The 15,043-nt window shown below is 40.3% G+C and overlaps 1 protein-coding gene across 1 annotated transcript in view; it reads right to left on the bottom strand.

Annotated features, from left to right (window-relative positions):
* Positions 1–6,010: 6,010 nt before the first annotated feature.
* Positions 6,011–15,043, bottom strand: part of LOC126282197 (RNA-binding protein 33-like) — a 225,594-nt gene continuing 216,561 nt past the window's right edge. The window contains exons 18-19 of the transcript XR_007551347.1: positions 12,589–12,648; positions 6,011–6,313 (exon numbers count right to left, since the gene is read on the bottom strand). The gene's annotated coding sequence lies outside the window, so the exon portion shown is untranslated. The remainder of the gene's footprint in view (positions 6,314–12,588; positions 12,649–15,043) is intronic.

Raw genomic sequence — 15,043 nt, 5'->3', positions numbered from 1 at the left:
GCTGGGAGGGGGATTGGGGGGGTGGGGGGTTGGTGGCTGGTAGTGGGATTGTGGGGGGGGGGGGGGGTGGCAGCCCTCATTGCCCCTGGATTGGGGGGGGGGGGGGGGGTGGCTCGGAGTGGGATTGGGGCAGGCGGTGGCAGCCCTCATTGCCCCTGTGTATGGGTATCCTTGTTTGGCTTCCATAGATCACATCTCAAAGAAGAACCTTCAGGCTTGTAGAAAGATACAACATATAGAACATAGGAAAGCAGCTGTTAGAAACTGGACTAAATATAACTTCCATATACAGCCACAAACACTACTTGTGTACACTCAGACTAAACTAAAAATGGTAAAAGTAGCAGGAAAACTATGATGCAGGGAAAAGAAAAAGACTGCAAGTGATTACCTTACACCATTTTCTGTAAATTTTTCAGTGAAGTGAAGTGAAATTAAATTATTGCATAAAAAGTAAACCAAGCCAGGTCCAGCTACTTCATGTTCCAAAACTACATAGTTTTCCAGCAGATATTCTCTTTTTTCCAAACATGGCTTTATCATGGCTTTTTTTCTGACTCATCCTGTTGAAAATAGTTTCATCAGTTTTCCTTGGCAATTTTTTGCATGACAGCCTTCAGAGGCAAATTAAATAATGTCAGTGATACAGAATCCCCTTGATGAAGTCCACAAAAAAATGGAAAAATATTGGAGTAATTGCCATTAGCTTTTATTTTACAGTTGTTGTAGCTTAGGATCATTTTCGTGAGTATTATTATCTTTGGTGGTATCCCCAGCACCCATAATGCCTTACAAAGACAATTAAGCTGCTTTAAAATCCACATACTGTTGGTGCACCATTATAGTGTACTCGTAACACTTTTCCATTATTAATCTAAAGGCAAATGTCAGCTCTTTCCTTTGTGAAACTGCACTGGTATTCCCTAATTGTGTCTTCTACACATACTGCACTCTTAACAATTTTCCATTATTAATCTAACAGTGAAGACCTACTGAGCTACCCAAGCACGAATCACGCCCTGTCCTCACAGCTTTACTCCTGCCAGTATCCTGTCTCCTACCTTCCAAACTTTAAAGAAGCTCTCCTGCGAAACTTGCAGAACTAGCACTCCTGAAAGAAAGGATATTGCGGAGACATGGCTTAGTCACAGCCTGGCAGCATTCACCAGTGCTTTTCCTCTAGGGTTGTTGCAATTTGTTCTATCTTCCTCCTTCTGTGCTAGTACAATGACGGATATGTTCCAGTTTGTTGGCATTCTTTCAGTCTTCCATATTTTCCAAACTTGTTGATGTACTTTCTTTAATATCTCGATATTATACTCTTGAAAATTTCACTTAGTATCATATCTCACCCCACAGCTCTGCAGTTCCTCATCTTCTTAACAGCTAAAATCACTTCTTCCTCTTCATCTACATCTACACCATACTCCAGAAGCCACCTAAAGGTGCGTGGCAGAGGGTACTTTCGGTACCACTATCTGATCCCTCCAACCCTATTCCATCTGCGAATAGAGCGTGGGGAGAATGATTGTCGCAAAGCCTCTGTATTAGATCTAATTTCTCAAATTTTCTCCTCGTGGTCAATATATGAGATGCATTATTGTCACTGCTACTAGCTTGTTCCACATGTCCCTCTTCTTCAAATTCCAGGATTTCCCCAAATTTCAATACTTCTTTAAAATATGCTTCTCATATTTCTATGATTGTAGTTTCATCTCCAACCAACTTTTCTTCTTTATCCCTGCAGATTGTTGTCCAAGGCTGCATCCTTGTTTTATCGTTTTTATCCCCTTAAACATTTTTCTAACATCCTTTTCACTCCTACATTCCTCAATGACTTTCAGTCTATTTCTCTCAGATTATTTCTTTTTCCTTCTGGAAACACTTCCTACTTTCCATCTCATTTCTTCATAATTTTGCCTGGAGGCCCATTTATATCACTGGAGCATCTTCGTCCTTGTGCTATTTTGTTCCTCAGTAGCCTTCTCACAGTCATGATTGAACTACTCATTTCACCTACTCTGTTTTCGTTTCAGTTTGACTTCTATTATCTGTTGTACTGTTCTCTCTTATTAGTTGTCACTGCTCTTCAGGGGTAGCTTGCTTCTCAGTGGCAATCACTCTCATCCCTTCATCCATTTCTCTTTGGAATTCTGTTCTTTCCCTGTCATTGGTAATAATTGGGTCAACATTATACTTCTTATCCTTGCCTATAATTGGCTAACACCATATAGTGGTCCAAATCCGCATCCTCCTCCGGATTCATATCTCCCAGAATCACTTTCACATCATTTTCTGCTATCACATCACTTGTCCCTTCAAGTTGTTCATAAAAGGTGTCTTTGGCCCTATCATTTGCTTCCTCTGTTGGTGCATGGTTGCAAATCAGCATTATTCTGAAGAATTTTGCTTTTATCCCCAGAATACACATCCTATCATTTATAAGCTCAAGATTTGATGTCACTGGCCTGTATGCCTTGTGTACTAGAAAACATTTTCCAACTGTTGCTGCAAAACATTGTGTAGTCATCAGAATCCAATGTGCAGGTCTCCATCCACCTAATCTCCTGTAATGCTGCTAATTCTGTTCGGTACTTTTTCAGTTGGTCTTTCTAATTTCTGAATGCTTCTGCCCCATTAAGACTCAGTACAATATAAGTAGGCATTTTTAGATCAGTCCATGTCCATTGCTTGGTCGTCATCATAGAGGCTGTCCAGTTCCCACATGGGCTCGATATTTTCGTGACTGTATACTTTTTAGGTGGCAGGGAACTCACCTCTGCGCACTACCACCAGCGGTGCTATCCCTTCACAGCCTGTTTAGAGAACCTCTACACAGAGAGAATAAACAATGCTCATTACACCATAGACAATATACACTGATAGCCGCCATTATTTTTGCCAGAATTCGCACTGAAAATACTGTTACCCATTGACTATCAAAAGACATGGACTTCGACATACACATTACAGCAGAAAGGCTATCTTGTTATTTAGTATGTGACTACTACATATTTAGTGCTGATTAAATTAAAGTATTGTATGATGTAGTGTATTAGCCATTAATTACAACATTCCAGAAAAAATGAGAATAAACCAGGAAAAAAGTTTCATTTGTATTATTTTAAATACTCTGATATGATTTCAAAGTTTCCTGCTCAGCTGTTCATTCTTGACATTATCAGCCTCCAAGCTTTGTAAATGTTTTTCCTTTCCAGCTAATATATTTTAGATCAGTTCCTTTTGGATCTACAAACTATGTCTTATACTGGAAAATGCAGAAGACATTCTTCTATGGTGATATTTAGAAACACTAAAGAATGAAAGCAATGTAAAACAATTTCACAGTAGCTGTTTTTTAAGAATGAAACATCTGTTATAATGGAAACTCGCATTTTCATGCAATTAGTACTTAAACATAACAAGATTATGATCCATGATTTGTTAACTGACATTTCAATTCGATAAATGCAATTTACAAGGGGAAAAAAATTGATGACAGTAAGATTTGAACTGCTAACAGTACAATTTACAATTACGATCTTGAACACTACTTACTGAGCTGAGAACAACATTATGGCAAACAGGTGAAATATTTTATAGATATAGTGCCCATAAATTTTCGAAACCAAATTTTCCCTTCCCAAGACAAGACACCTGTACACATGGTATGCTGTAGCCTGAAATAGTTTTCCAAAAATCTTCAAAACAATAATCCAACTCCAGAAAGCACTGTGAACATCTGAAGTGAGAGAGACACATGGGAAAAAAGTGGTGCTGCAGCTGGTCAGCCAATCAGGTGCTATTTCACCAATGGCTACACTCTCTCTCTGTATATAGTAGGCACTATGACTGTTTGGTGTCTTCCTTTTCCATCAGGGATAGTCCCTTAGCCTTTGAGGATACCTCTTCTTCCTACAAAGCAGCAAGTTCCTACAATTACCCTCAGCAGGCAGATGCCCCAATGAGATACACTCCTGGAAATGGAAAAAAGAACACATTGACACCGGAGAGTCAGACCCACCATACTTGCTCCGGACACTGCGAGAGGGCTGTACAAGCAATGATCACACGCACGGCACAGCGGACACATCAGGAACTGCGGTGTTGGCCGTCAAATGGCGCTAGCTGCGCAGCATTTGTGCACCGCCGCCGTCAGTGTCAATCAGTTTCCCGTGGCATACGGAGCTCCATCGCAGTCTTTAACACTGGCAGCATGCCGCAACAGCGTGGACGTGAACCGTATGTGCAGTTGACGGACTTTGAGCGAGGGCGTATAGTGGGCATGCGGGAGGCCGGGTGGACGTACCGCCGAATTGCTCAACACGTGGGGCGTGAGGTCTCCACAGTACATCGATGTTGTTGCCAGTGGTCGGCGGAAGGTGCACGTGCCCGTGCCCGTCGACCTGGGACCGGACCGCAGCGACGCAAGGATGCACGCCAAGACTGTAGGATCCTACGCAGTGCCGTAGGGGACCGCACCGCCACTTCCCAGCAAATTAGGGACACTGTTGCTCCTGGGGTATCGACGAGGACCATTCGCAACCGTCTCCATGAAGCTGGGCTACAGTCCCGCACACCGTTAGGCCGTCTTCCGCTCACGCTCCAACATCGTGCAGCCCGCCTCCAGTGGTGTCGCGACAGGCGTGAATGGAGGGACGAATGGAGACGTGTCGTCTTCAGCGATGAGAGTCGCTTCTGCCTTGGTGCCAATGATGGTCGTATGCGTGTTTAGCGCCGTGCAGGTGAGCGCTACAATCAGGACTGCATACGACCGAGGCACACAGGGCCAACACCCGGCATCATGGTGTGGGGAGCGATCTCTTACACTGGCCATACACCTCTCGTGATCGTCGAGGGGACACTGAATAGTGCACGGTACATCCAAACCGTCATGGAACCCATCGTTCTACCATTCCTAGACCGGCAAGGGAATTTGCTGTTCCAACAGGACAATGCACATCCGCATGTATCCAGTGCCACCCAACGTGCTCTAGAAGGTGTAAGTCAACTACTCTGGCCAGCAAGATCTCCGGATCTGTCCCCCATTGAGCATGTTTGGGACTGGATGAAGCGTCGTCTCACGTGGTCTGCACGTCCAGCACGAACGCTGGTCCAACTGAGGCGCCAGGTGGAAATGGCATCGCAAGCCGTTCCACAGGACTACATCCAGCATCTCTACGATCGTCTCCATGGGAGAATAGCAGCCTGCATTGCTGCGAAAGGTGGATATACACTGTACTAGTGCCGAGATTGTGCATGCTCTGTTGCCTGTGTCTATGTGCCTGTGGTTCTGTCAGTGTGATCATGTGATGTATCTGACCCCAGGAATGTGTCAATAAAGTTTCCCCTTCCTGGGACAATGAATTCACGGTGTTCTTATTTCAATTTCCAGGAGTGTAGAAAAGGGAAAAATGAAAGGCACATGGGCCTTGAAACCTAACACTGTTCAGGTCGAAAAAAGCAAGAGGTGACCAAGGGCAGTCGACAGGAGAGAGAACAGAAGAAGCCTGACTGCGACATAATACTGAGTGAAATCCTAATGGGCACATCTGGGTTGCCATGGAGATGTACTTGCCCTGGACCCAGCTCTGAACTATCTCCATGAATTCTGGACAACTATTCAACAGTCATTGATAATGATGGCTTTTCAAGGCTTCCAGTTCTTCATGGAGTTCATGTCACGACATGCTGCCACTGATCCTGGGTATATGGGGTACGTGCTAGTGAGTACTAGTTTTGTTGTGTAGAATTCCAGTTTTCATTAATGTGTTGGCATAGCAGCCCAATTTAGTTGAAATTCTTACTTTGTGAAAAGCTGCACATAATTTTTGACTCTTCTACTTTTGTCTACAAAAGACACTACATTTCCTACATCACTATGTCTTCAGAACCAGGCTATGAGATTGATAATGGAATGTGTAGTATTTAAGATTAGAGGAATATTGCTAGTGCAAATACTGAAAATAAGGAGTAAGGATGGCAATCAATTTCACACACTGACTTTTGTTTCACATTTTATAATAATTTGTACTTTATTTTCTATCAGTAACAACAGACACAGGAACAAATAATGTTTATACAACAAACAATTCTCCAGTCAATGGATAGTGTCAAAACACAATTTTTATAAAATTTCGTTGCTTCAGGTGTGACCAGATACAATACAATACAAAAGATACACATTGCAATCACAGCAGTACACCAAAAGTTACTATACAGTTTTGTATCTTTGCATCACCTCAGAAGCGACTCGTGCATTTGGGAGGCCAGCTCCACATTTACCCTGGAGGTCACTCACACCATGAAGGCTCTGATAAAAATAGGAAATAAAGAGACATATATGAGACTGAACTAGAAGGATAATAATTTATAAAAACAATTCACTGTTATACTGGGTGAAATATGTTTACTATCTAATCAATGTTGGATGAAAATAGTTAAGTGAAATTTGAAAAATAGATACCACAATAAAGTACCATCAAACAGGGTGATTTAAGACACTGTGGGGATTTCATGTTAATTTGCTCTTTACCAGTGCACAGCAATGAACTGCTGCTCATTTTCACTTCCGTATGCTAATTATTTTAAGTGCAAGATTGTATTTATCATGTTCCATGACTTTTATTTTGGCCTGATTGTTTACCTAGGCAAATACCTGATGAAAAGCTTCATAGTTGAAAGTTCATGCTGTATCGTCAAGTGGAAACTTTCTATTGTTGTGACTAGTGGGAAAGTATCACAACTGCAATTGTCAATGAGCTCAGTAGTCTACAGCATTGAGACAAGTCCTGTACAAGTTTGCTGAGTTTTTCGTGTAAAGTTATAAAATAATTATGGTGTGTACTGTGTGGTGTGATTTTGGACAATGTTCAGAGCATATAAAAGCAGAAAAGGTGCTGAAGTACGGTGCAATTATGACCCAGAACTTTTGGATAAAGCTGTTCATGATATTCAGTATTACAAATTATTGAAAAAAAAAATTGTGATTTGTAAGTTATACCCACACTCACGAGCCAAAGCATTATGACCACCTGCATAATAGCAGGTTTGTCTGTCTTTGGAACGAAATAAATACATCACTGATTCTGCGTATCAGGGGTCCGACAGTTTATTGGTAAGTTTGTGGAGGTATGTGGCAGTCTACATCTATGCAAAGGCCACATGACTCGTGTATGCGGCGATGGTGCCCTATAGTGATCCAGATAAGTCATGATCAGACAGAGATTCCAAAATTAGATACTTGATTGTAAGCCACACCCAGGAGCAGAAATATATTCAGATCACAAATTAGCAGTAATCAAAAGTAGGCTGAAGTTAAGAGAAAATTCGGGAAGAATCAGTGCACAAAGAAGTGGAATACAAAAGTACTAAGGAATGAAGAGAGATACTTCAAGTTCTCTGAGGCTGTAGATACTGAAACAATGAATAGCTCAGTAGGCAGTTCAGTTGAAGAGAAATGGACACCTCTAAAAAGGGCAATCATGGAAGTCGGAAAGTAACCATAGGTACAAGAAACCACGAGTAACAGTTGGCTGATGAAAGACTGAAGTACAAAAATGAGCACGGAAATTCAAGAATACAGAAATACAACTAACTAAAAATAGGAAGTGCAAGGAATCTAAGGTGAAATGGCTGCATCAAAAATGTGAATTAATTGAAAAAGAAATGATTGTCGGAATGACAGACTCAGCATACATAATGGTCAAGACAACCTTAGTGAAATTAAATGTAAGGGTGGTAACATTAAGAGTGCAGTGGAAATTCCACTGTTAAATGTAGAGGAGAGAGCAGGTTGGTGGGGGGAGGACTTATCAGATGGTGAAATATATGAAGAAACAGGAGTTGATATGGAAGAGATAGGCAATCCAGAATTAAAATTAGAATTTAAAAGAGCTCTGGAAGACATAGGATTGCGTAAGGCAGAAGGGATAGATAACATTCCATCAGAATTTCTAAAACCATTGGGATAAGTGGAAACGAAATGATTATTCACTTTGGTGTGTAAAACTTCTAAGTCTGGTGATATGCCATCAGGCAGCAGTAGCTGGCCGAGACACAAGCAACAACAGGGAAGTAACCAATATCGTAACTTTTACAAGCTCCTAACCAGGAGCAAATTTTATATCATCATCTTTAGTTTCTTGAGTTTCTGTATGTTAATTTAATACCCAATAACCACAGTTCTCACATTTTCGTTTGTGTCGGAAAGTAAACTGATTTTGTGACATGTTACAAGTTCCTAATCAGGGGCGATTTATTTAGTTTCACGTGAGTGCTTCAGTAGTTAGGTTTTTGAATCTCTGCGTATTAATCCGATTTATTAGACACAGTTCCTGCGTTTTCATCAGGGTCTACAGTAGAGTTGCGCAGCATGTGCTGATAATCCGCTTATCTGCATAGTTTAGTTTTCCACGGTCTTTAATATGGAGACGGACTACGATTGTTGTGTGCGGATGCGAGCCGAGTTGGTGACACTTCGCTCTCTGCTTCAGGCTGTGATGGCTTCGGTTACACAGCTTGAGGCTGCAGTGGATGGGCACCACTGTTGTGGGCTGGCCATGGGGATCCAATGGACGTTCAGCATGTCTAAGTCCTCTGATCAGTGCTCACCGGTGGCTAGCCCAGTTACTGCTCGCACTGATGTTGACCTCTCACCTGTGGTTGAGTGGGAGGTGAACGACTTCCCAGGCGACACACGTAAGGTCTCCCCAGTTTGTCTGACAAACAGGTTCCAGGTAGTGCTGTCTGTGACTGCCACTGCCACTGAGCTAGGTGTTGTCGCCTGTCTTGTCTCAGAGGAAACCTCTCAGCCTGTAAAATACAGACAATCACAGAGGGTGGGATTATTGATAGTTGGGAGCTCCAACGTTAGGCATATTTTGGGGCCCCTTTGAGATCTGGCTGCCAAGAAGGGAAAGAAAATCAATGTGCACTCCATGTGCATACTGGGTGGAGTCACTTCAGATGTGGAATAGGTCCTCTCAGATGCCATGAAGAGCACAGGGTGCAGCCAACTGCAAGTGGTTGCTCACGTTGGTACCAATGATGTGTATCACTTTGGATCAGAAGAGATTCTCTCTGGTTTTGAGTGGCTAACAGAAGTGATAAAGGCTACCAGTCTTGGTTGCAAGATGAAAGCAGAGCTGAACATTTGCAGCATAGTCGACAGGACCGATTGAGGACCTCTGGTACAGAGCTGAGTGAAGGGTCTGAAGCAGAGGCTCAGACGGTTTTGCGACACTGTAGGCTGCAGATCCCTTGACTTGTGCCACAGGGTAGTTGGGTTTTGGGTTTCGCTGAATAGGCCAGGTCTCCACTATACGCAGGAGGTGGCTACACGGGTAGCAGGGTCTGTGTGGTGTGGACTGGGTTGTTTTTTTTAGGTGAGAGGGTCTTGGGGAAAAAAACAAGAAGGGCTTCAGCCACAAAGGGTGCAGGCCGAACACAGATACAGGAACCATTGGTATAACAGTTGTAAATTGTCATAGCTGGCACTGATGCTCAAATCGTTACAGGTACTGAACGCTGGCTAAAGCAGGAGATAAGCTCAGCCCAAATTTTTGCAAAGAATCTAAAGATGTTCCAAAAGGATAGGCTAAACAGGTTGGTGGTGGCATGTTTGTTGCTGTTAGAAGTGGTCTATCTTGTCGCGAAATTGAAGTAGATAGTTCCTGTGAGTTAGTATGGGCAGAGGTACTTGTTGGCAACCAGATTAAAATAATAATTGGACCCTTTTATCAACCTCCCATTTCAGAAGATACAGTTGCTGAAAGATCGAAAGAAAACCCGAGTTTGATTTCAAACACGTACCCGACTCATACAATTGTAGTTGGTGGTGACTATAATTTACCCTAGATATGTTGGCGAAAACACATGTTTAATTCTGGAGCTACCGAAATTGTGCTAAACGCATTCTCTGAAAATCAGTTCCAGCAGTTAGTTCATGAGCCCACCCCTTGAATAGTAAACGGTTGTGAAAACAGACTTGACCTCTTAGCAACAAATAAGCCCGAGTTAATAACAAGCACCAAAACCGATACAGGGATTAGTGAACACAGGGTTGCCGTAGCGAGACTGAATACTGCCAAATCCTTCTAAAATAAATGAAAAATATACCTATTCAAACAAGCACATAAAAATTCACTTGATGCCTTCCTGAGAGACAATCTCCACTCCTTCCAAATTAACAATGTAAGTGTAGACCAGATGTGCTTTCAATTGAAAGAAATAGTATCGGCAGCAATTGAAATATTTATACCCAAATAAATTAACAAACGATGGAGCTGAACCTCCTTGGTACACAAAATGGGTCAGAACACTATTTCAGAAACAACGAAACAACATGCCCAATTTAAACAGACGCAAAATCCCTGAGATTGGCAATCTTTTATAGAAGCTTGAAATTTAGTGCGGACTTCAATGAGAGATACTTATAACAGTTTCCACAATGAAACTTTGTCTCGAAACCTGGAAAACAATCAATGCTTCCTCTGCGCAATAGCGAACGAGATATACTACTGAAGACAGTGCTGACAAAGCAGAGTTACTAAACACAGTCTTCCAAAATGTCTTCACAAATGAAGACAAAGTAAATATTCCAGTATTCGAATCAAGAACAGCTTCCAACATGAGTAACATAGTAGTAAATATCCTCTAAGTAGTGAAGCACCTTAAACCACTTAATAAAAGCAAGCCTTATGGTCCAGACTGTGTACCAATTAGTTTCCTTTCAGAGTATGCTGATGCAATAGCTCCAATTTAGCAATCATTAATACTGTTCCCTTGACGAAAGATCTGTACCCAAAGACTGGAAAGTTGCACAGGTCACACCAATATTCAAGAAAGGTAGTAGGAGTAATCCACTTAATCACAAGTCAATGTCATTAATGTCGATATGCAGCTATTTTGGAACATGCATTGTGTTCGAACATTATGAATTACCTCAAAGAAAACGGTCTATTGACACTCGGTCACCATGGGTTTAGAAAACATCGTTCTTGTGAAACACATCTAGCTCTTTATTCGCATGAAGTGTTGAGTGCTACTGACAAGGGATTTCAGATCGATTCTGTATTTCTGGATTTACAGAAGGCTTTTGACACTGTACACAGAAGCAGTTAAATTGCAAGCTTATGAAATATCGTCTCAGTTATGTGACTGGAATAATGTTTTCTTGTCATAGAGATCACAGTATATAGTAACTGACAGAAAGTCTTTGAATATAATAGAAATGATTTCTGTCTTTATACAAGGTAGTTTTATAGGTACACAAAATTCCAGTAACCAACTTTCTCCTCCGAATCCGAAAATATTTTGTTGACACCAACCTACGTAGGGAGAAACGATCACCACAATAAAATAAGGGAAATCAAAGCTTGTATAGAAATATATAGGTGTTCGTTCTTCCCACACGCTATAAGAGATTGGAATAATAGAGAATTGTGAAGGTAGTTCGATGCACCCTCTGCCAAGCACTTAAATGTGATTTGCAGAGTATCCACGTAGATGTCGATGTAGATATACTATCTGACTTTCAACAAATCATCATCCATACATTTCTGAAGACTGCAAGAGCCGATAAGTGTGAGAATTATTGCACAGTTAGCTTAGCAGCTCATGCATCCAATTTGCTGATAAGAATATACAGAAGAAAACTGAGGATGTGTTAGATGATGATCAGTTTGGCTTTAGGAACAGTAAGAGCAATGACATTGCAGTTGATACCGGAAACAAGACTAAATAAAAATTAATACACATTCATAGGACTTTTTAACCTGGACTAAATGTTTGGCAGGGTCAAATGGTTCAAGAAGTTCGAAAGTCTGAGAAAAATAGGGGTAAGCTTTGGGGAAATACTGGTAATATACAATATGCACAAGAGCAAAGAGGGAACAATAAGAATGTAAGACCAAAGACAAAATGCTCGGATTAAAAATGGTGTATGACAAGGATGTAGCCTATACATTACGGGGGTTTAAGAGTGGAATTAAAATTCAAGGTGAAAGGATATCAATGATAAGATTCACTCACGACATTGCTGTCCTAAGTGAAAGTGAAGAAGAATTACAGGATCTGTTGAATGGAATGAACAGTCTAATGAGTACAGAATGTGAATGGAATGTAAATTGAAGAACGACGAAAGTAATGAGAATTAACACAAATGAGAACAGAGAGAATTAACAATTGGATTGGTGATCACAAAGTAGATGTTAAGGAATTCTGGTACTTAGGCAGCAAAATAACCCACAATGGATCATCCCAACCTATGGTGTAATTTTGGATGCTTTATTTGTCGGCCCATGGGAAAGTACAGGTACACACAGACTTTCTGCTTTTATGATATTTTATTTGTTACACTTATACCCCACCACTCCTGTGTAACAAACAATGCAATCTACCAAAACCTATGCAAGTTGTCGAGAAAATAACCACAAAACAGTTTGAAATCACCCCATTTGACAGCATTCTACAAGTTTACAAAAATTCACCTCTATAAATATTAATTGAACCGTAATAGAACTGATGCCTTTGACACACGGTTAAAAGAAGAGATTCGGATCGGTAGATATGCGACATGCAACTTACTCATTAACATCACTGTCGACCTCTGTAGCAGGAATGTTGTTGGTTGGGTGTGCACAACCTCTGAAATGCAAGGAATAATGGGAGTTGTAATTAATTGAAAATATATATATATATATATATATAAGAATCACTCTGAAAAATCAAGACACACTGAAATTTGTTTAACATCAGCACTGGTTAGTACTGCCCAAGGCATTACAAATTCGTACCATGCTGTTTGCAAGAAACACTACTCACCAAAAGTTCCAGTTTTGGCTAAGAAAGGAGGCACATTAGATATCAATCAGAGTATAATGAAACCACTCTTCAATTATTTGGTTGTGCTAATCTCTCTCTTTCTATTTCAGTGAAACTTCTAAAGTATGACTCATTGCTTCGAAAGTTAAGATTTAGTGGCTGTTTTACGACACAAGTCTAAGTAATTCTTAACAGTTTCATCATTATTCGTATTTTATAAATAATATTATCAAACTTTCCAATTGGCATCTACAACAGACAGTTAGGAAACAAAGGCAATGGTAGATTTGTGAAAGGAAATCTGAAGCAATAAACAATCCCACCAAAAATGAACCTAATCTTAATTCCAAGCCCAGAAGCATACTCATATGTATACAAAAGCTGATATGGGCAAGATGGGTATTTAAATATAAAAGCTTGTGAAAATGTCAGGCAAGTATATAATAAAATTACTTAAGTTATTTTTTATATTGACCTAAGAAAACAGTTTTCAATCACACTGTACATTACCAGAAATAAATTAGATGATGCAATGGGGGAAAAGTGTGTGCCCTCGAGATGACAGGGGAAAATGTTTGTCCCATATACAGTGTTTCTCCCCATAAACAATAATAAAAACGAATATTTGCTAAAATTATTTTTTGTAGAAAGGTTTAATAACTCTAATAGTCATCAAGAAAAGTAATTTTTGGCATGATACAGTTTTTTAGAAAACAACAACATGTATGCCTTCTGGTAACCATCACTCTGAACAGTGGGCTGGCCCATACTTCCTCATGAGTTGAAACCGGAGAAGGTAGTGATGTTGGAAACTGGCATCTGGGGCAAAGGGAACTGTGGCTGTTCCTTCACATTTCCACTTCACAATCACATAACCAACAGTTGACTTGGGCAGCTTCAGAAGGTTTCAAATGTCCCTGATTTGTTCCTCACGTGCCATCCAATAACTAGTCCATGTTCAAAGTCACTGAGTTGTACTGACCAACTCATTCTGCTGTTACTGCTCTACTCTTACTGACAACGCAATACTCCCCACTTTGTTTTATATCGGCAGACCCACTTCTCATGACATTTAATGGTCAGTTCTACATTACGTAGGGATGTCCAAATATTTTTGTACAGATAATAAATTTTGCTAATGGGTTCTAACATATTGGAATCTACAATATCAGCATTAATGGAAATTCTGAACACTGAAGGTTTGTAACACATAATCATAGACAATGGGCACTATGATATATCAACACACATTCAACATTCAACAGCATCTAATATCTCACCACAGCAGTACTGTCTTACAGGGAAGGTCCTTTGCACCATGGTAGAATGCAGACAGGGTAAATATTAATAAAATGCAAGATAAAGATACGATTATATCCAAATCATACAGACTGAATGTTCTTGGTAAGGCATTCAAAACATTGTACAGAAAAGACTACAAACATAGACTGGTGCATGAACTGAGCAGATTTATGAGAAGTATAAAAATTGAAAACTTAACAAATAAGGCGATGTCACTTGGAACAGGCATTCATTTTACTTACACTCTAGTGAGTGGAGTGAGCCCTCAGCAATATAGATTTTTGAGCAATATGACAACTGAAGACCTAATTGATAAGGTGATGTCACTTAGAACAGACATTAATTTTATTTACACTCTAGTAAGGATGATAGATATTACCGGCCCTTTGACAACTTATTGAGGCCATCTTTCTTTCATCACCTTAGGGAGTTGGAGTGTTGTAAGGAATTGTACAGTATACTGAGAGACTATCGCTTTTAGAGACAAGTCTTTAATGTTCTCAGGGCAAGAAATGAATATCATTTTAAAAAAGTTGTCAGTGTATCAATGGAGTTCATAATACAAAAGCTACATGGCGGCAGTAACATACGTTGACTGGTAGTATTTACAGATAATGTGTTGTTTGTCATAAGCAAAGATCTGAGAAGAATTATAGATGACAAGTGTAATGCTGCACTCCATGCACCAGAACCCCACAAAAATAGATACTTCCTGCTTAAAAGGAATCTACTAAGAAATTGTACAATAAAATTGCACAGTGTAATGATTAGAAAAAGTGCAGTGTGCAGGTAATATGTCAGTCTTCTCGATGGGTGAAGAAATCACATTGTTAGTGTCTCCCTTATCATATATTCTCCTGCACCTGTATCTGTATCATTTTACCACAGATTAATTTCTTCATATTGTCATTATTCA

The sequence above is a fragment of the Schistocerca gregaria genome, chromosome 7 (genome assembly GCF_023897955.1).
Source record: "Schistocerca gregaria isolate iqSchGreg1 chromosome 7, iqSchGreg1.2, whole genome shotgun sequence".
Lineage (NCBI taxonomy): Eukaryota > Metazoa > Arthropoda > Insecta > Orthoptera > Acrididae > Schistocerca > Schistocerca gregaria.
Note: the sequence above shows the minus strand (reverse complement) of the source record. Positions and strands in the feature narration are given on the sequence as shown.